Source organism: Aythya ferina, assembly GCF_964211825.1.
Source record: "Aythya ferina genome assembly, chromosome: 2".
NCBI classification, from domain to species: Eukaryota; Metazoa; Chordata; class Aves; order Anseriformes; family Anatidae; genus Aythya; species Aythya ferina.
The window spans coordinates 82549137-82572316 of record NC_140297.1 but is presented as its reverse complement, the minus strand read 5'-3'; the positions used below and the strand labels follow the sequence as shown (position 1 = coordinate 82572316).

Genomic DNA, 23180 nt, shown 5'->3' with positions numbered 1-23180 from the left:
AACAGGGAAATCTAAAGAAGAGAAAAAAACTAAGAAGCACAAGGCTGAAAATCACTTTAAGAATCACCTTTCTTCTCCCTTTCCGTGCCCCAACACAGGATCAGCTATTCTTTTGCTATAACGTAACCACTTTTTCAATCTTGTTCTTAAAGACTTCCCAGCATGGTGCTTTTACCATCTCCTCAGGCAATATTTCCCAGTGTTTTAATACCCTTATCATTAAAGGCGATTTTCTTAATGTGTGCTCTAAGTATTCCCTGCTGAAATTTCAGTCTGTTTGTGAAAGATCTGTCCTTACTGGGTCCAGAGAAATGATTGTTTGCTCCCTCCCTTTAACAGCCTTTCGCAAATTTTAAGGCTCTGTCTCCATTATGTTCTTTTATTCATTAAACAAAACAGCCCCGTTAGCAGCCTGATGTTCTACGCTTTCAGGACTGGTCATCAAGCCTGATCTCTGCTCTACATTTCTCCAGTCACTTAACGTCATTCTGGAAGAGCAATGCCCCAAATCTGGCTTGTTCCAGGTGAAAAACATTTTAAAAAGGATAAACTCCAATTGCAGTCACACTATGGCTTGGCAGAACAAGATGATTGCTTTGCCTGTTTTGCGCACTATCTTCCCGTTCCTACACCCTCATATGGCAATTTGCCTTTTTACAACAGCATAACAATGTTGACTCGTGTTTAGCCTGTGATTCACTCTACATTTTTCCTGTGCAACTGTAATCCTGTTTACTTTTCCCCTTCCTGTATCCGGGGAACTGATGATTCCATGTCTAATACAGTTGCACCTATTGAATACTCTTTGTAAAATTTCTTTAAAAAATTCTAAAATTTCTGAATTCTAATTCTGTTCTCTAACATGTTTCTAGCTGCTCCCTTCTTCCTGCTCTCCCCAGATATAGCAAGCTTAAGTCTATATTCCATTCTTCAGATAGTTAACAAGCAGTGATAATTAATATCAGATTCAGGACAGACCCTTGAGGAACCTCTTCCAATCCATCCTTCCATTTTGATATTAGGCCATTTTGCTAACGCTTCCCCAGCCATTCCTCTAACCTCATGGGATTTTCAATCTGGACCATATTGTCTTTGCTTATTCTTGAGGAACGTTGCCAATTTTTTTTTTCCTAAAAGGAAGACACATGAAGTTTCACTGCTTCTTTCCTTTGTATAACACCTATTACCTTACTGTAAAACAAAATCAGGTTGGTTTAAAAGGATTTGTTCTTGAAAAATCCATGTTAGTTTTTAGTCATATTATTTTCTTCTAATGCTTACAGGTGGTTTGTTTGATCATTTCCACAAACCAAAGCTACCTGACGCATAAATTCACCAACTCCTTTTTTTTTTTTTTCCTATGTTTAATTAACTTTAAGTCTGATTGAAATCGAGAGGGCTACTTTCATGTGAGAGGTGCCTTCTGAGGCAGAGATCAGAGATCTGAACCAGGAGCAAACCCAACCTTTCCCTGTCTGCTCTAACAAATCTAACATATTTTTTTTCTTCATTTTGATAAGTAAGTACAAAAAGAAGTTCTTTGACCTTTGCAGCCTTTTGATCATTATCTAGGAGTTTCAGCTAGAAACCCTCATTATATATATATTCATCGTTGCTGAAAGGCAAGAGAGAAAGAAACAACGGACTGATCATTGTTTGCCCCCAGATGATTTCTGGTATGTCTCAAGAGAAAAAAACATACAAATTAATGCACACAATATTTTGAGTTTTCTTCCAGAACACGTACAGTCAGTTTTTCCACATCAAACAAAAAATACAGTCTTTTGCACTTTCAACGATTTCCAACAGTACACAAAATTCTGTCACTGGTTTACTTTCTTGGCTAACACCACCCTAATTCTTCCCTTTCAAGGCTTATCCAAGGAATCTGTGCACTACTGACCCAGAGGCATTGTTTCTCTAAACAGCACCAATGAAACAAATTATTACTCTACTTTGTGCAGCTAAAAATACTGAATGCTGTATACTACAGCTCTGTCAAGGGTGTCACAACTAAGTTGCATCAGTTTGAATCTTTCTTGGGACCAACCTTTATCTTCTGTGTGTATTTTTAAATGACAGATACAAAAAAAAAAAAAAAAAAAAAAAAAAAAAAAAAAAAAGGAAGTTGAAACCTAAAGCAACATAAAATTATGCCACATTTTTATTTCTTTCTTTCTTTTTTAGCTTTGATAAAAAGATAATTCAAAGACCATTTTGCATTTTCTTTCCCTGGAGGTCCAGGAGAAATTCCAAAATTCTATCCCACTTTTCCACAAGAGCAAACTGTGGTGCAACTGCTGTCATTTCCTGGCTTTTGGGAACAAGCAGGGAAAAGCCGTTCATCAGATATTTCTCTCTGACTTCCGAGATCGTGTCGAGTGAGGGCAGAGATCAGCTCTCACGTCCTGCTGCCCACCCACCCCAGCTCTCCTCCAGGGGTGGCAAGCATACCTCTGCTTTGGTAGCAGTCAGCACATCCTGGTGTGCCCTAGTGAAAGCCAGATAGCATAGTAAAGACCTCTTTTTTAATAACCAAGCTCATTTTGATGAAATCCAGTGGGAAACGCGTGCTTCCCATACTTGCCCCATTCCAAGGCTCTGGTGGCACATGTCTGTGGAGAGAGGATGTGACAAGCAGCCTGAGGTCACCTAGGGTTTTGCTACTGCCATTGTTTGCTCACCATTGTGCCTATCATTTTGTAATTTCATGGGCATGTGCAATGTCTTGCAGGCACATGGACATATTTTGTGAGCACTTTGGGGCCAGATCCATTTTGTTCCATATGTAGTACAATGGGGACTGTTATTTGACAACCGATACATAATAGTAAATAAACAAAGGCTGATTACACAATAGATCACAGAATCACAGAATCACAGAATTTTCTAGGTTGGAAGAGACCTCAAGGTCATCGAGTCCAACCTCCAACCTAACGCTAACAGCCCTCCACTAAACCATATCCCTAAGCTCTACATCTAAACGTCTTTTGAAGACTTCCAAGGATGGTGACTCCACCACTTCCCTGGGCAGCCTGTTCCAGTGCCTCACAACCCTTTCAGTGAAGAAGTTCTTCCTAACATCTAGCCTAAAACTCCCCTGGCTCAACTTAAACCCATTCCCCCTCGTCCTGTCACCAGGCACGTGGGAGAACAGGCCAACCCCCACCTCACTACAGCCTCCCTTGAGGTACCTAAAAAGAGCGATAAGGTCGCCCCTGAGCCTCCTCTTCTCCAGGCTGAACAAGCCCAGCTCCCTCAGCCGCTCCTCGTAGGACTTGTTCTCCAGGCCCCTCACCAGCTTCGTCGCCCTTCTCTGCACCCGCTCAAGCACCTCGATGTATCTCATACACTCTTGCAAAAACACATTTATTTTTAAAGGAAATGATATGGTTGCCCTTTTTTTTTTTTTTTTTTTTGGTATGCATTTAATGACGTAAATAAGCATTCCATCTATTTCTAAAACCCTTCTTGGCTGTATCTTTTTCCTGCCTAAGTTTCCCTCTCTCTTCTGTCTTATTCCTCCATGTCATTATCTTCTTCCTGACCTGTCATAGTCCTATGGTGAAAAAGGGAGGGAAAATGAAAAAAAAATAAGGCTGGGCAAAAGGGAACAAGAAAGACAAAGTGGTTAGCTACAGTATGCTATCTGGGCCAAGGAGAATTGTTCTTCCAAAAATTACCTTCTGATAATTATGTTCAGATTAATATCACAACTGTATGCCTTTAACAGGAGGTTGCATTTTACATCAATTAGGTATAATTATGGAATTTCTTTTAGAGATAAAAAGTTGTTTTAACATATCAGACAAGCAATTAATATTAAAATGTAGATTTTGATCCATGCCATAAATGCACAATCAAAGGTACCAGATCAGACAGCTTGATCTGAAACCCAGATACCTGACAATATTTGACTTTAATGAACTACAGTTCTAGTCTTCGGCATTTCTTATTGTCACTTATTTTTAGACACGGAAGACTATCAGGAGAAGTGCATTTACATGAGAGGGGTGTTTGGCCTGGACTTCAGATCTACAGCAATTTCCACAGAAATTTTTGAAAAGAACACTGGTTAGCATTTAAAAACACAGGGCCCTAAATTTAGACTGTTAAATCTGTATTTAGCCCTGCAATGTGCTGAGCACTCTGGCTGCGATCCAAGAAAGCACTTACGCATTCCCATTAACTTTAAAACACGCTCAGGTCTATTATTCACTTTACCAAAAGAACTAAACTCAAATACTTAAACTAAGCATGCACTTCAGTGAGCGGTTGGACTGAGCCTTATTTAACCCCCATTTTGCCCACTGTTAAGACCCCAACTCACGTTATTTGCACAACTTTCCCTGCTGTATCAGCAGGACTAGTCGTAGCAATGAAGCTCCTTGAGCATCTCACAGATTTCAAGGCTATTTTTCCAAAAGGGCCAGGTGCCTATCACACTTTCAGAACCTACCACAAAACACACATTTCAAAACATACATTTTGGCCAATATCTGAATACAATTATAGAAAATATTCTGTCCTGTTCCTACTGGATATTATATTGTGTTTTGCACATCCAAATCTAACTTTTGTGCACTATTCACATGCTTCTGATGGCCTGATAAAGTTCCACTGCAGTGGTTAAGAGCCAGTTTTCAATATCTGTGAGGGATGGTACAATAAGCAGGATACTATAGCAAAGAACATTCAGGTCAGACCTTAGGAAGAACTGCAACACTAGAAACAATGAAATACTGGGACAGGTTATTTGGGAAATGGGATGAACCTCCTTTACTGGAAGCCTTGAAGAAGCCGTTAAATAAGTGCCTACCAGAAATGATGCTATTTGTGGTGCTACAGTCAGTCCTTCTTTACACAGGCTGGATGCACTTAGGCAAGTTCAAAAGGTGCCTTACAGCCTCTGTGAAAACATTAATTGTAGCAGTACTTTTATCAAGATACACTGAGTCCATCTTGCTATTTACTGCCTAGCCTTTCACATTGGTATCTTTGCATTTGCCCGTAAGAACCATGTCACAATTCGGTTATCAGCAAACAGCAATATTAGACAAATTCGCAAGAAAGAAGGGTGGCTTTTTTTTTTTTTTTAAGCAGTTTCTAGCAACAGAAGGAAAAAAAAAAAAAAAAGAAAAAAAAAAAGACGGTATGTGAAAACTGGCTAGGAACATTTCCATTAGATTAAATTCCAAAAGTTATCAGATGTAGTTAAAGACAACATCCGTCACAATCTACCAAAAATTCTGGTATTTTCTGAAAAGGGGTATTTGCAGGAAAAATATGAAAACAATGCTCATTTGTGAATGTGATAGCCAGCAGCTAGTTACTGTTCAGGACTGTATCTTGCAGCTAAAATGCGTGCTCTCTCCTCCAGTGCATAACCACTAAGCCCCAACAACCCTGGTGTTGCCTTCACCAACAGTAAAGGAACAAGCAGAAGATCTTCTAAAGCATGTGATGCTCTGGAGATTATGCAACATAATTTTTCTCTGTGGGCAGCAGACCAAGTTTTAAAAGTGCCCATTGTGCCTGCTATACATTCCCTGCCTTCCTGTGAAGTGCCTCCGTTGTGCCAACGCCAAAGCGATGGGGCGGCTGCATCCTTGACGAGGCACAGAAATGCTCAGTGAGGAGAGATGGGGCTGGGGGAGCACCCATCTTCTATTTAAACCCTATTTTTGATTACTGCTCATACCTGCAAGGCAAAATTAACCAGCTGTAAATATAAAGGTTCGTTTAATCCCTTTTGTAACATCCAGCTGAAACAAAAGTCACCATGAATTGTGACAGGGCACACACAAAATACACTCAGATAGGTTGCTCCTCTACCACTAGCTTGGGGGCATTTTTTAAACTACAAAAATCAACCTTTTTTTCTCTGGGAAATGGACAGGGAGGAAGTTTGGAAATAGCACTGGAACCGGCTGGAGAGGTCCACTCCAGGTCAGAACTTCCCCAGCGTGGATATCTAGAATTTCTAAAGAATTAAGTGGAAACGGAGGAATAATAAGGGATGACTTTTTGGTTTCAGACTTTCTCTATTTAAAAACAACAACAAAAACAACACCCTGCTTATATTGGTGTTTTACTCGTTTACAAGAAAATGTTTGGTGCTTGACTAAAAAATCTCCAAATTTCAGTTGTAGATGAAACCACAAAGTGGCGTCCTGATTATGCAGAAATAGGAACAGACATTTCCTTAAAAAAAAAAAAATAAAAAAAAATTTTCCTTTTGGACACTAGTTTTGTCTCCATTCTGTAATGTCTACAAATTCAAATAGTTTGGTAACCTTGAAAGCATGTGCCTGTAGGTAAGAACTGCGTCCATCTTCAATTCATTCTTCCTCTGAATAATTTCTAAGATACAAATCAGCATCCTAATGGCAAATTTCTCATTACAGATTTCTTTATATCTGCGTTCCAGGTATCAAAGCATGATTCCCCAAAATTTCAATAGTTGCAGTTAGTGTACTGAGGAGAAAAGCAATACAAAACAAAAAACAAGCAGGATGCTATTTGTTAATGTTGACCTTCTTGCACTAACCTTAATTTCTTGAACAAAAAAAATGCAATAAAGCAAAATACTTAAGCAACAAGAGAAGAACGATGGAGGGCCACAATTCTGGGGAGGGGCTGGGGAAAACATTTGAAGAATCTTAAAATCTAAGGCAGGCACACATAGGCAAGCACGTGCACCTACGAGCACAAAGGTAGGGATGACGCAGTGACCCTGGCTGCCGTGGGATTACATTCCTGCAGCGGTGCAGGGAGGCACAGCATAGCGCCAGGGCCGAGCCTACATGCCGGTGGAGCTGGAATTTGCCTGGAGAGGGCAGGGGGGGCTTCTTCTCTCCTCCCTCCACACGCATTGTGTAGCGATTGAACTCTGCCAGACTTGCAAAGAATACACGTTCTATTATCTTTTCATTTCCATGGCATCTGTGCGTTTAAACTTTCATGCCTCATTCTGCCTGCGTGTGATCGTCTTGTACATGTATTTAAGTCGCTGCTCTTGCCTCTGATCTTGAGGGACAAAAGCAACAGCGAATTCTTTTTCCATTATATATTTTTACAAAAGAACTACTGTAAAAATTAATCAAAGGTATGCTGTTTTTTATCGTTATTTTTTTAATTTCGGGGGGTACTTCTCTTCATATTGCAGCGGTTTTGAAATTGAAACGTTGCACTGCTGAGAAAGTGCCATGAAAATATAACCCACTACATTCCATGAAAATAAATAAGCAAGGCCACCCAAATTTTCAATTAGTGCTAGTGCAGTGTGCAGGAAATGGCTCGGGAACTGTCAAAGGCAGCCTTAGGCTGGGTCGTGGATACGGAACAGTGACAGGAAGGTTTGAGGCAGGAATACAGGCTCAGTGTGAAGATGGCTCCTCTCCAAGGAAAACGGCATGCTAATAGGTTAATACTGATTTCCTGAAACATACAGCCTGGGTATTACACAGTGGAATTTACATTCTGACAAAGGCAATTGCGGAGCCTCGAGACTTTGCTTTTTTGGTGATGAAATAACACTAGAAAGTTCAAGCTGCATTATATATTTTATGTTTTAAGCTTATTAAACATTCAAAGTACAAACTGTGCACATATTTTTAAGCCACCTGAAATAGCAACAGCCTCACAAGTTTGGGAAGCTGGTATGAGAATCGTTACGTTTCAACAAGTGATGCCACCGAGAGATACTGACCAGGGTGGAGTTAGGCCACTTTCAGAGCTGATCTGCCCTGAATCCAGAAATATTGCCCAATCAAACAGACCTGCACAGAATTGGGGAATGAGACACTTTTTTTTTTTTTTTTTTTAAATAAAAAAAACACAACCTTCACAGCCAAAGAGGTATATTGAATATAACCCATGACTGAGTCAGACAAAGGTTGGACAAAGGACTTTGGAAACTGAAAAGCTAAAAGCATGAAACTGGACAACGCATACCTTCCTGCAAGTCAGAGGAAGGGTTCCAGTTGACAGCAGAAGGAGCTGCACCAGACCTTAATCCTGAAAGCAAGTGCCCAAAACATGAAGAACAAAATGAAAAAGGGAAGAAACCGAATGGGAGAGAAAGCCCCATCTAGAAAAAACATCCAGCCAACCTTTCTCTGTCAGCTGCTGCCTTTTTCCCTCTACCCAAGTGGTTGAGTGCTGGCCAGCTGTGGGTGGCACTACAGTGTCACAGGAGGCCCTCATCACTGGGAATTCTGCCCAGGTAGAGCCTGGAAAAGCCGAGCCACACAAAAAGCCCCTCATTGCTTCTGCCTCGTAATGCAGATAATCTCATTAAACTGCATGAAGTTCAACAAGGCCAAGTGCCGGGTCCTGCACCTGGGGCGCAATAACCCCAAGCAGAGCTACAGGCTGGGAGAGGAATGGTTGGAAAGCTGCCAGGCAGAGAAGGACCTGGGAGTGATGGTGGACAGTCGGCTGAATATGAGCCAGCAGTGTGCTCAGGTGGCCAAGAAGGCCAACGGCATCCTGGCTTGTATTAGGAACAGCGTGACCAGCAGGGCTAGGGAGGTGATCGTCCCCCTGTACTCAGCTCTGGTGAGGCCGCACCTCGAGTACTGTGTTCAGTTTTGGGCCCCTCGCTACAAGAAGGACATCGAGGTGCTTGAGCGGGTGCAGAGAAGGGCGACGAAGCTGGTGAGGGGCCTGGAGAACAAGTCCTACGAGGAGCGGCTGAGGGAGCTGGGCTTGTTCAGCCTGGAGAAGAGGAGGCTCAGGGGCGACCTTATTGCTCTTTACAGATACCTTAAAGGAGGCTGTAGAGAGGTGGGGGTTGGCCTGTTCTCCCACGTGCCTGGTGACAGGACGAGGGGGAATGGGCTTAAGTTGAGCCAGGGGAGTTTTAGGTTAGATGTTAGGAAGAACTTCTTTACAGAAAGGGTTGTGAGGCATTGGAACAGGCTGCCCAGGGAAGTGGTGGAGTCACCATCCCTGGAAGTCTTCAAAAGACGCTTAGATGTAGAGCTTAGGGATATGGTTTAGTGGAGGGCTGTTAGCGTTAGGTTGGAGGTTGGACTCGATGACCTTGAGGTCTCTTCCAACCTAGAAAATTCTGTGATTCTGTGATTCATTGCGGTCCCAGCCTCTTCCATAGGAAAACTTCTGTGGGACCGAATGCACAGAAAACGAGCTGGGACCCAAAACATGCCTGCTGATAAGAATGCGCTTTTCAACTCTTCTAGGGGATGCTATTTTAAATAAGGTTTGTAAAAATTTCAATCAGTGCAGAATACTTGAAGTTCCAAGTACCTTACCTCCCCTGGAACCTCTCTAGCTTAAAGTCAAGAGTTGTGCTGCTTGCCTGTGAAAGAGCAATTAACATAGCAAGGAAGGAAGTGGGGAGAACTTGGGGGGCGAGGGGGAGGAGGGTTAATTTGTTTTCACACATCGTGGTACATTTTTTTGGTCATACGTGATAATTATTTAATCAAATGGAATTTGCTTGGTGGTATTTCACATGACACCACTGCCAATCACTCCAAAGCAAACAAACCCTTCAGATGGTAAAGGGAGAGATTCCTCATCTGTCTTCTGGCAAACTGCTTGCTGTGAACTCTGAATGGCACATCTAATAATGCTGGAGTGATTCATGGGCAGCTACTTGGAATAGGCTTCAATTCAGGGAAGTATTTGCCTGTTTAGAGAACTTTGAACAGCTTTTGCAGAACTTGTCAGGCTCAGTCATTGTCCTGAATCAAGATGCTCTGCTGAACTGAGGCCACAGCTTTTATGAAAAGGTACTGCTTCCCTATAGGAATAGAAAGCCTCATTTCCTTTCCACGTGAACACTTGATCCATGATAAATGTTTATAAAGTTCCCCTTCACCAAGTTTCTTAACTGCTGAAGAATAAATATTTGAAGAATCACAAATACTATAATCAAAACCACGTAAGATGCTACAAGAGTGTTCCCTATTGTACGAAAAAACAAAGGAGCTGAAGCTTGCAGAAAACTTCATTTTCCTGGTTTGAAAGCTGATCTACTGTAGGATACAGTATGTATTATCTTTGTGCAATATTTTTAAAACAATGCCTTAAATGCCATTGGCTTAATTCTTACCATATTACTATAACAAAACTATGGAAGCCCTGCAGAAGACCAATGAAGAAGAGGGTTGGGAATCCCACCTGCAGGGTACTGAGTGCTTTAAGCTTCTATTCAGTGGAGTCTTGGGGATTAGACCCGTGTTTAAGGTTAAGGACATACCCAAGTGCCTTGATGGATGGCAGCCAGAATGTTCAGCACCTTCCAGGACTGAGCCCTTTGCTGGCGCTTGGGATAGAGACTTTCATTATTGAACAAATTCCTTAGCTGGAGTAAAAGTTATGGTTAAAACAAAAAGGCACATTTCCCAATTAAAGTCTGTAACACTTGCATACTTACCCCAGGAAGCACTGGGTCACTTGATGGAAACTACTCACAGATTTTAGAAATGTAACTGCACACATAGAGTTGAACAAGACTTTTAGTTTAGTTATTAAGGTTAAAATCCTTGTTCCATGGAACAAAATGGGAGTACCACCATTTTTGTCAAGGGGCTTAGATTTTGCTCATCTTTTATTGTGTGACACAGCCTGATGTGGAGCCTCCTCCTGCCTCCAAATTTGACTGTAATATTAAATTAAATGGCAATTTCCTATGGCTAGTGGCCAAATTATCCAATAATGTATTTTTAATACAAACAAAATTTAAAAAACGTAGAAGTAATGTTACTTTAATGCAAGTGATGTTTCCTGAATTATAATCAAATGGGATACAAGGATAAAATTAGACATAAAATTACAGTGATTCAAGGCTGTTTGGAACACAAACCTACACCTCTGCACAGGTCGAATTATTTCTCAAGTCTTAGTCTCCTCCCCTTCTTTCCCTCCCTACAATTTTTACATATATCAAATACAATGGAAACAGCTTTTCTGTCTTGGAAGGTAATAAGGTCTATAGGAAGTTTAACCATGATAACTCTGGACTTATGCAGATAAAGGATAGTTCCCTGTTTTCCTCTCCAGGTTGGCACGCAACCAGTCTGGAAAAAAAGTCCTAGAGTTTCATCATAGTGAAGGGTGAGGGTGCTGTCCCTCTGGGCTGTGCAGAGACATTTCTGGGCTCTCATCACCACCAGGCTGCCCATGCACTCCAGCAGTGGCAGATAAACAATGAGCATCTGAGCGAGCATCACGGCTGTGGTGTTTGGGCTTCAGCCCCATGCGCATGCCGGAGTTGCAATTGCAGCCAGCATCAGACCGCCCACAGGCCAGCACTGACTTCTGCAGAAGCAGAACGTGATTAGAGCAATTTTCACCTTGCATGTTCTGTATGTTTGTAATTAGCGGTGAATTAATGCAGAACATTCCTATGGGAGTTCTCCTTTCACCAGCAACAGGCATGTCCACGTATTTGAGCCAGGGGAGAAAGAGAAATGTATTGAAAAACATTCTCCTTTTTGTGTCCTTGTCAGCCTCCATGTATAAATAATATTTATAAGTGAAATCTTTATCTCCATTTATGTTATCATTAATTTGCACAGCAACTGCCAAGAAAAAAAAAGTGGTGATATCTTTTTCTAAGGAAATAGCCACAGAGTCCATTCAAATCTGGCACAGTATTACAAGGAAGTGAAGAACTAATACGCACATTTTGCTGGTGAAACTGTTAATGAAACAATCTCAGCAGAATTACCTTCCTCATTGCTGTGTGATAGATCAGTATGCATTTCTCCTCTCTCAAGATATAGCAATAAAATGTCACGATAAAAGCAGGTGACAGCTGGAGAAAGAATCAGGTGTGCAACCTTCTGTAAACATTTAACAGCTTCTTATGCACAACACTACTGCTTTTTTGAGTTATGTTATATAAATGTCTGTGCACGCTGACAAGCTTTTCCTCTACTGATTTTCTGGTTTTCAAACACCACCAGAGGGAGCCCACAACCTCTCATAAGTACATGCGTGGTGGGGTTGACATTGAAAAAATGAAATAAGAATTAAGCTGCCTTTATGTTTCAAAGAAATATATGAATATTTGATTCAATGAGATCTACATAGATGCAAAGTTCTGGACAGTGACATGTGATGTACATAAACCAGCTAAAACAATGGAGAGAGAAGGGATTCAGTGCTTTGTTGCTGTTTTCGTGTAATGGGCACTACTTTTAAAAATTCTATCCATGCTGAGTTTGCGTTAAGAAATAATATTCAAGCAAACTGAGGAAAACAAGGCTGTGTGCAATTACTTAGGGTATTTTATATTCCACAAGTAGAACTATTGTGGAAGACCCTTTTAAATTTTGGTCATTAATACAATTCACGAGAGTTCTAGTATGCTAGAAGATAAATTTTGGAGATGTGAACAAAATGGTTTAAGCAGCCAAATACCATATGGTATTTAGGAACATACTTTTAAATGCCACTGTTGCCTCTGTGTAACACCATCACATGCACGAAAACATAACTTGTTATTTACAACCTGGCATTAGGGGCTGCTTCATACAGCCACCAGGGTCTACTCCCTTGTAAGTGCTGATGCTGGACAATGGTAATCACTGAAAAAAGGCTATTTGGATGGAAGCATGAGGAGCACAATGCCATGAAGAACTGAGGTCTACAAGTGTCTACACCTTACATATTAGTGATCGTAGTGGCTGTCATGAAGAAGACCTTCCAAATCTGGGCTGACTTGCTGTATGACTTGCTACCAATTTGGCCATCAGTTGGTCACTGGTCTAATTAAATTTTACCTTGACTAGAATACAAAGAAAGTACTTACCTGTGCAGACAGTCCAAATAGACTTAGCAGACTGAATGATTAGGCACTTTTACCAGAAAAGGCTAAAAATACCAAGTATAAATCATGATCCCTTACCATGAGTTACCTGTTGTAAAGATTGTTCCAGAAGTTCAACAAGGCTCTGACCAAAACAAAAGTAGACACTAGGAAATGCTCAAGAAGTTTGGCATAATGATACAGCGGATAATATATGTAATTTGTTTGCACTTGCCTAGGTCAGTATCTTCAGGAACCAAGTCTTGGTTTTATAGGAGAAAACAAAAAGCTTAAAGTACACAAAAGCCTAAGATGAAGATGGTCAAAAGGTAATGTATGATAGCAGGACCTGATGCATAAAACCACTGTTTCTTTAATCAGCTGAATAAAATTAATTGAGATTAGATAAGCTCCAAGTTGCTGTAGCCAAGAACTGGATTTTAGCTCTTGCTAACTGTTGGGGAAGGCTCTATAACACATGGCTCTTTTTCTGGGTGCAGAAGAAAAAACACATTGCATACATCCTTCCCTTGATGAATAGTCACAGGCTTTAATTACAAGATTTTTCAAATCAAGCTTCAACTTTTAACTGGCTAAGGCTCTCTGTAAGAAAACGTGTGTCTTTGTGATGCTTTAGTTCTGGTGGACACACAAACTGATTACCTACGGCTTTTGCAGATTGTAAAGCATTATTTTCAGTTTTTGCACTGAGCTCTTGCCATTTGTTTTAATTCCACTGCTGTGACCTCAGCGATGGAGGAAATCATTCTTTCCCAGTTCTGGCTCTGTAGTTCTCTGGGGAAGAAGGTGCTTTAAACAATGCCTGAAATGCTGAACTAATATGCAATTCTCTTTATACACACATTACAAGTAGACTAGTCAATGCCACAGAGCACAAGCCAGGAAAACGGATCGGTAGTAGTTGTGCAGCACACATCTCAATGACAGCGGGGACTGAGTCCTGTAACACTGTGAGTCCTGATCTCAGCACAAAAGGGTCTAATTCAACATTCAGAAAAAGCACTTTCATCTGCTCTACCTTACTTGGCCCATAGGACAACTCATGAAAAGTAAATAAATAAAAGGAACTAAAGGTAACATTATGTTATTTCTGTCCTCACTTCCTCCCTAGGAGACACGGCAAACTTGTAGCCAGTTTATTATTTAGATCAAGTAGAGATCAGCTAATTAAAAAAAAAAAAAAAAAAAAAAAAAAGAAAAGAAAAGAAAAGATATTATTAGAACATCATAATTAAGGGTGGAAATTATTTGAAAGCCAGGAAATTCCTCGTTTAGTTTTCACAAAGTCCTGACCATTAGGGCTTTCTCATTAGGAGAGAAATCTCATTCTCACAGAGGCTGCACAGATTACAACCACCTAGGTGCAGAAGATGATGCAGGGAAAGAGTTCAAGACTGGGTCAGATAAAAAGGGCATCCTGCAGGTGGAGAAGGGTCTACCCTCCCAGAGGAACTCTGCAAAGGGCTGGTGCAAAAGTCCCAGAGGCGACTCTCATGTCACATCTCTCATGAACCCTCATAAAATCCAACCCACGTCTGCTTTTAGTGCTTTAAAACAATGAAAGGTGGCTGTTCACAAAACGTAAAGCGAGGACAAAAACCTCTTGTTCTTCACCCAAATTGCAGTTACTATTGCGGCCTGGCTTGGAGGGCAGCCAGAGTCCCTCCAGGCGTGCCAGCACCCAGCCACAGTGCTGCTCCAAGGAGATGGCTGCAGGGGACGTGTGACAACCCCTGCGGCCAGGGGGCAAGCACAGGGCCACAGCCACAGCCAAAGTCCGTCTCCTCCAGCCCTAGGCTCCTTCCTCGCCCCGCTTCCCACGGCGCTGCACAGTCGGGGATCGCGCCTGCAGCCTCCCTCGGCTGCCCATCTCTCTTTGAGCCCGTGAGTCACTTCCTCTGCTCAGATCCCACCTTTCAAAACTTCCTTTTTCCTCCTCGGGGGTACGTCTAGAAACCCTCTTCTGAAGGCGGGTGTTCGGCTTGCTTTATCTGCAGACCGAGGTGCGGCTGGGAAGCGGCACGTTCTGGTGCCTGGTGACACCCAGCCAAGAGCACGAGCCAGTTCGTCCCACTACGTCGTGCTTGCAGCTCTACCCCGGCCTCCACTTCCCCACGCTGTCTGTGGCTATGGGGTGGTGATAGGGGCTTCTCACCCCCTCCCCTGCCCACAGGTGTGGGGCGGGCAAGGGGAGGATGAAAGGATGGAGAGGCCCATCTCACCCTAGTGCTGCTCGCCTGCCCTTTTTGCAATGCTCCCTGCCTCTCGTGAGAGCAGGATTTCACCCTTTTGTGCCCCTCGAAACACCAGAAAAGATACAGGGGGAGGAGATGGGGTTGTGATGGGGGGGAGGACCTGTCAAGGTCTGAGTGGTGGTGCAGGCACAACTTGTTCTCCGGGAGGTCTCTGTGTTTTATCAGCAAGATAATCACACCAGTTGAAGACTTATTCTGCAGGCATGGAGGCCAGATTTGCCTGTGCTCAGCAATTTAACTTGAAGCTATTAGTTAACTCTCCTATCTATATATTTTAGAGATTAGGTTGTTGGATCAGCGTGCTTTGACATCTCTAGCCTTCAAGTTGCTTGGGAGGCTGTGCTTTCTGCTATCAGACCTCTGAGACCTTACGACCTAGCATTCTGCCTACCTGTAAGGCTGTTATCACTTCCTTACAGGGCAGCACTGTTAGATCAGGAAGCATAACGTTACAGGGGCCAAATTCTCAGCTGCTGCAAAACAGCGTCTGGAAAGTGTATAACCTATACAGATTGATGCTAGCCAAGAATTTAGCCTGTTGAAGTTATTGCAAGAATGTGCTTATGGAAGAGATCGGTTGTTTGATTGCTTTACAGCAGGGAGCTGTCATCTTTCACGTTAATTTTAGGCCACGCTAATTAAGCCATTGGGCAGACAAGTGCAGTATTTAAATTAAGCTTGTGAATCAATGTGGTGTTGAAAGGTACTGCTTCATTGGTATCTTCCATTCTCAAACATTATGGTATTTTTTTTTATGGGCAAATATACCCACACAAGAGAAAGGGAACGTGGAGAGAATAAACCCCACGTGCAGGTTCCCACGTGTCACCATCCTGCAGCTACAGAACTGCATTCCTTTTGGTCAGCGGGTTGTGCTCCTTTCCAGCCTGACATCCCTTTGGATGCACTGACTGGTAGATACGCTGACATAAGAGTCCACTGACATCATCTTCACTTTCTTAGTTATCCAAGAACAATGACAGAAAACCACTGGTTAAAGAACACCATCTCTATCTTCTCCAAAGCTAACAGGATGGAGGGAATGCAAAAAAAGAACTAGTTTCACCCTGCGCTCTACAGCGTGCATGAGAAGTGGTCTGTGCCCCACAGTTTCTCCTTCTTAAAGCCCACTCAAACCGAAGAGGCACTTATGCAGTTCCAGTTTATTTTCCAACCATAAAAATACAGACAACAGCGCTCAACTGTACAGCCCTGAGCAGTCACTGAGGGTATGTGCTCTTCCACCGCTGCTAAAAGGAACACCCTGGAAATCAGCTGTCTTCCCTGTTCTGAATTATCCCCAGAGGAAAAAGAGAGCAGCGGCCAAACTAGACAGAGAGGATGAATTAGTAACACAACATTCCCACCAAAGCCTTGTATGCCAAGCCATCTATGATCTGTGCTTTTTCCACAACACAGAGCCCTTCTACCCATGGACCACATTCCCCATGTAGGACAAGCTGGTCATTTTTTTCGCATCTTATCCTCATAAGAATAAGAGAAAATCCCCCAAATTGCTGAATTTTGGGAGATTACCTGGTGGTAACAGCATGATCTCACCTCGCTGAAAACTTTGCATGATACATTTGGGTCACTATATGTAGTTTTTTTTATAAAGCAGCAAATTAATCTGTCAGACAAAAACTGCATGACCTGTTCTAGGCAGGAATCAAAAAGTTGCAATAACCAATGCTTGCTATCCACTGACATTGGGTAGGTGACAGTAAATAGACACAGGAGCAAAATTTTCTGGGTGAAGAAGCTCCAGTTTTTCATAGAATAATTAATAAGCGACCATAAAGTAAATTAGGAACATAACCCCACCATTACCACTTTAAAAACATATTTATGTTCACAAGGTTTTTATACAAAAGACAAATACAAGCCAAATCTTACCACTAAATCTCAAGTAGCATTTATTTTTCAGAGGGATTATTTTCCAACAACGTGTCACTCTAGATTTCTTATCAAAAAGTAACAAAGAAAGGGATTTCTCATTTCAAATCAAGAGAGCAGCTTTGGTAATGCCTGTACTCATTCAGCTTTTCATTCCAAACATCATCCATCATGCTGTACGTCCCTCGCACTGGACTGCAGAAAACATACCACAAATTCTACTTCGAATAGCAATGCATCTTGAACAAAGCTGACTAAACTCAAAATTAAGTTTTCAACAACTGTGTTAAAAAGAAAATCAATGAAAGAAAAACAGCGAGCTCTACTGAACAAACATCCTGCAGTTTAAAAAAAAAAAATGTTTTGATTGATGAGGGAAAAAGCCATGACATTTTAGGTGGCCTAAAAGAAATTTCAAGGATCTTACTAAAAAGAAAGCTGGCATTGTATTAAAACATAATTATGTCGAGGGATAACTAGAATATACTGGAAAAGCAAGACATAGACTGCCTTCACTCTTTTCTCAAAGCACTTGATTAAATCTCACTTTCTTTATCTCATGTCCCCAAGTAGGGGTGTTTACCTTCAGAATCATCAACTTTCTGGGTTGTGAAGCAGCTCTAATCCACTTCCTTGATCCTCCTGCAATCAGTTAATGCCTTGCTAATCCTGTCCTGGCCATGCACAGTGTGGAAAACTAAATGCGTTACATTATCAACAAAGAAAGTATTCGGGAGACTAGGTCTGAATCCAAGACACTTTTACCTTTGTAGGAAGGTCAAGACAAAATACTCAATAAGATTTACTGAGCTGCAATATCTCCAAAACCAGCAAGGTAAGCTCTAAGGAGCAGCAAAATCTTTCATCAGATCAACTGATATAGCTGGAAAAAGAAGGCAACCTTTCAGGCACAGAGACCCAGTGCAGCTATGGGCAACATCCAAAGTTTAATTTAAAGTTTAATGCCCTGCAGTGGAAACAAGCCTTTTGGTGATGGAAATTTACATAATTAACACTTTCTCTTTCTCTCTCTCTTTTTCTTTCTTTTTTTTTTTTTTTTTTTTTTCTCTCATAATGGAAAACATTTTCATGGTGTAATTAGAAGTTCCCAGCTTTTATTTTAATGACGCTAAAATCCCAAGTACTTCCATAGGATCTCATATGTTAGGACTATTAATACAAATGCATTTGCTAAAATTAGCCATAATTTTAGTATTGGAAACCTCAGTCCAGTTTCACAAATTCTCAGTCTAAACACGCTGATTCCAGAGAATGGACAGTTCTTTTCCAGTAGCTTGATTTCTATCCTTACAAGCAATATGCATTACATATTTTCGTGAAAAAGTGTAGGTCAGTGAAATTACTATGCAAAATGCAACTTCCTTTTGAGTGAACTTGCCAAGTGAATGTCTTCAGTTACATATTTTGGATGCTACTCCTTGCAAAGCAATACCACTTTGGTAAAAGGAAGCAAAAACTCTTCTTTCTTGCACACGTGTAGGCTTGTTTATCTACTCCCAGCCAGTTACACAGGCAACAAGATGGCACAGGTGTTCCCCATGGGCAAATCCTTTTTACCTACACCATCCTTGTGGAGACAAAACTGCTCTGAGAATAAGGTTCCAAATTCCCAATTCTCCTGTGCATTGTCAGTGGGATTCTTGAATGGAAGTTCAAGAATTTGACAATACTAATTTCCAGTTGGCTACAGCTGTGCAAATTCACAGCCAGCTCATCTTCCATGTACAGTAGCTGTCATTAATATACTAGCTTCTATTTTATTTCCCTTTCAGATATAGGAACAGCAGAACAATGTAAAATCATGGAAACAAAAACTCCCAACAAACGAAAAGGCCATCATAAAGAAAACCAAAGAGCGTGCTGCATTTGTATTCTCTTGTCTACAGACAGCCTTGCCAGCACAAAGGAAACGAGGTGTACTCACGCTGAAAAGAAACAGGCCCCTTCTCCATGGCTGGGGCCCCTCGACTTCTGCCGTGGAGGCAGCTGGTAGTCATGGCTTGGGCTCTGAAGGAAAACCACTGGGATCTTCTTGCTTTTCCTCCCTTCTGGGCAAGCGCAGCTTCCTCCTCTCTGGGTGGTCTTTCCAGTGATGGAGGTCTTGTCCTTCTGCTCCTGGTGTGACCCAGGAATGAACTGAGCTCATTAAATGTACTTACCTTTCCTTTGAAAAAAGAAAAAGGGTGGTAATTGGAAGATTCAGTTTATGATTTTACATTTCTATTAAAATTAAAAAGATGGCGTACTTTCCACTTTCTGGAGAAATCAATAGTATTTCACCCATGTGATGCATCTCTCTTCAGAGACCAGAGCAATTGTCAGATCAAGCATTTCAGGACGAGTCATTTCCAGAAGAGAGGAGTTAGACACACTCTTGATCGTGTGCTTCTGTTTATTCTGTGTAAGGGATCTAGGACACCTGTGTTAGTTTTAAAGCTACTACATGTACAGCACTTGACTGCTATATTTTGGCAAGTCCCAGCTGTTATTTCACATGTGTGAACTAAGAAAATACCCAAGGTAAACACAGATTTCGAAGAAGTACCAAAAACATTTACAATAAAGTGCAAGTATGGCCCAGTATGTTAACCTGCTAATATATACAGTGTGCTGGCCACTTTCTATTTTCTTTTAGAGAGGCAAAGGAAAAGAGACGTAACAAAGCCTGGTTTAAACATCACAACTGGTTACCAGTCATTTCTCCTAAAGCACCAGTAAAAAAATCGCTCATCTAATATTTTTCTTTACTTACAGTTGTTACCAGCCAAGCTTACCCAAATGTGGGCAACGCAGCACAGAAACATTTTTTTTCCTATTCATTTTGTGCATCTGACAGCATTTAATCTAAAATCAGTTTAAATCCAGATTACTTACATGTGTGCAAATGCTCACACTCCCCCTCTATACACACAGTGTTAAAAGGACATTACTGATGATCATTTATTTTTCTCTGCTCTTGCTGCATTTTATAATATCCCTTCTCTCCTGAAATGCTGCCAGACAAGATTGTCTTTAATACACTTCAGTGGCGTCAAAAGAACCTCAGGAAATGAGGACTGAGGTGAACCTAAGGTCCACTCTATGCCACCAGCACTCTGATTATACTGCTTTGTACAGGAGGTAAAGATCTGCACTCCTGATGTCCTGCCTTCAGAAACCAATATTCAGTTCACTTTCCATCTGCTCTAATTAAAGCCAATTACTTTGACCTGCTTGGTTTCTCCTCTGTAAGTTATATTCTATTATTACCTTCTCTTGCCCACAATCAGGTTTGAGTTATGCCTCAGATACTCTTAGATTTCACTAGAAATGAGTTTTGTTGGAAAAACAGGGTTTCTTTATCTCCGTGATTTCCTGTATATAGGTCATCATTTCAAGTACGATCACCAGCTCTGTAAATACTACCCTTAGGTGTAAGCTTTCCAGCTGCTGCCTGACACATCCCAGTATAACCACCCAGTCTGTGAGCCATCGCTTTTTTGGGGCAAAGACATAAAGAAATGAGAATTCAAATTCAAGGGTTAAATAAGTTATTTCCAGGCAGCAACCTGAGCAGAGAATAATGTTTCCTGAGACTGATTCCATCATAGTGGAGCCTAGCAGATATTAAAAGCTTTAGGAGAAAAGGGTCACTTCTTGGTTAGTAACATGAACAACATTTTGTAATGGCATGGCACTGTGGGACTAAGGTCAACCCAGGCTGTGTAGGAAAGTTTCACAATGCTTTAATTCTCACTTGCCAGTTCAGCCCTGATGTAAGCGAGCCCTGTTCTGCTGGAGCTATACAATGGGTGAATTAGCTTGCTGTGTAAGAACCACATGCCATTTTGTAATTAACTAATTTCTCACTCAGAAGCTTTCAGTACTTAAAGACGAATATCATATTTGTCCCATGTATGACATTGAAATGTTCAGTCAAATTATCATGTCCCTCTAATTACAGGCGCTTCAGATTCAATGTTTTGCTTACATCAGTCACTGATCATTCACTACTCCCATTCATCATAATCCTGGATTGCTGTAGTTCACTCAGCAGTGATTCTAGTTGGCTTTCATCATTCACATAGAAAACATATACCAACAATTAAATCTCTCAGCAGAAGGAATCAACCTCATTTGAAGGTTTATAAAAGCACTGAGAGAAAAAAGCATGTATATATTTATGCGATCAATAGGATTGAATAAGCATTTAAATCTCTGATAACAGTACAGACCTTCTTGTCAATAGCGAAACATTAATTTGATGAATTCAGCTATTTTATCTTTCTGACACCAGACAGTGCAATGCATTTGTCCTGGTTTCAGTTAGAATAGAATTTTCTTCCTAGTAGCTGGTGGAATGCTGTGTTTTGGCTTGGGATGAGAAGAGTGCTGATAACACCCTGATGTTTTAATTGTTGCAGAGCAGTGCTTATACCAAGCCAAGGACATCTCAGCCTTTTGCTCTGTCCTGCCAACAGGCAGGCTGGGGGTGCAGTAAGAGCTGGGAGGGGACAGACCCAGGACAGGTGACCCAAACTAGCCAAAGGGGTATTCCATACCATCTGACGTCATGCTAAACAATATATAGGGGTGGCTAGCTGGGGGGAGGGGGCCGGACTGCTCGGGGTTAGGCTGGGCATCGGTCAGTGGGTGGTGAGCAATTGCATTGTGCATCACTTGTTTGTACATATTAGTAGTAGTAGTACTATTGTCACCATTGTATTATTATTATTATTATTATTATTATTATTATTATTATATTATTATTATTATTATTTTCCTGTCTTATTAAACTGTCTTTATCTCAACTCACGGGCTTCACTTTCCATTTCTCTCCCCCGTCCCAGAGAGGGAGGGGGAGGGTGAGCGAATGGCTGCGTGGTGTTTAGCTGCTGGTCGGGTTAAACCACGACAGCATTTTAGAGTAATAGGTTTAGAGATCCTTGAGATCTTCATGGATAACTAGGAAAGAAGATGGGGGGAAGAAGAGATGAGGAAAAGACAAACAGTTGTATAAAGAAGTTCATATAAAGTCGCCAATACAGGGCAATCTAGAAAACATTTGTATACTATAATGATATAACCATGAGATAGTTACATATCATCTTCAGAAACAGCAAAGTACATCCCATTACTTTAAGACAGTGAGAGTGGTTGCCCAAGGCAGAGAACATTTTGCTTTTCATTTCTTACCCTCACAGAGTTTATGCATACTGAACTCAGCTGTCTGTCCAGCTCCACCAGCTCTGATGACTTGTTTGAAGTCCTGCAGGAAATCTGTGTGAGGGCAGGGAATGAAGCAAGCTCTTCTGTCTTCTTACTGCATACGGTAAACAAAGGACTGCCATCCTATATGGGAGCCAGAAGATATCGCAATATCATGTGAAAGGCACTTCTACATCTTTCCATATGTTTTAGCCAAAGTAGTTTTTCAAGACTAGAGGATAAGCAGTGAGTGTAATGGTTTGAGGGTCGATGGCTCTAGCAAAGAAATATTTACATCATGTTGATACTGTCTTTATTTGGTCTTTTCTAGCTGTCATTATGATGATTTATAAGTCCTTCAAAATCCTGAAAGAAAGAAATGAGCCTTAACATTAGCTTTCTAAAGATACTCTTATGTTTTTATAGAGAAAGAGCATAACTGGCAGATAGCTGTCTACGCATAGAGAATGTTAGCTCTGAAAAATTGCAAAAGGTGCTCATTTTGTGTATACAACTTGTAGTAAAAGGAATAAGAGAAAAGAAGACATGAGAAACTGCAGAAGCTGTGATAGCTGTAAGACTTGAAAAACATTCTGTAATGGGGATCACGCATGATAAAATAGTGAAATGGGATTTGATGAAGCTGATGCCCAGGCCACAGTCCCGTAGGCTGCTGAAGAAAAACAATTCTGCATTATGTAGAGTGTCCATAACCTGAAATTTTTTGTAACTCACCAATATTTCAAAGACACTATGGTATAGGAAGAGCATACTTAGAATCACTGAATAATTTAGTTGGGAAGAGGTCTTTGAAGGCAGGACTAATATTAGGTCAGACCTGATGATCGTGCTTGGAGTTCATAAACCAAGAAATACAGAATTTTTAAGATTCAACCCTTTGGTCAACCATCAGTGCTTTGGCTACAGCATAAACGTCAGCCTAACCCAGAGACATCCCATTTATTCTGTAGGCTTGGTTTAGACCCGTGCACCCAAACTATAGACTGTTTCAG

At 41.3% G+C, this 23180-nt stretch overlaps 1 protein-coding gene across 1 annotated transcript in view; it reads right to left on the bottom strand.

Annotated features, from left to right (window-relative positions):
• The window catches only part of EXOC2 (exocyst complex component 2), a 153811-nt gene extending 134888 nt beyond the window's left edge, over positions 1 to 18923 (bottom strand). The window contains exon 1 of the mRNA XM_084509813.1: positions 18905 to 18923. The gene's annotated coding sequence lies outside the window, so the exon portion shown is untranslated. The remainder of the gene's footprint in view (positions 1 to 18904) is intronic.
• Positions 18924 to 23180: the final 4257 nt, after the last annotated feature.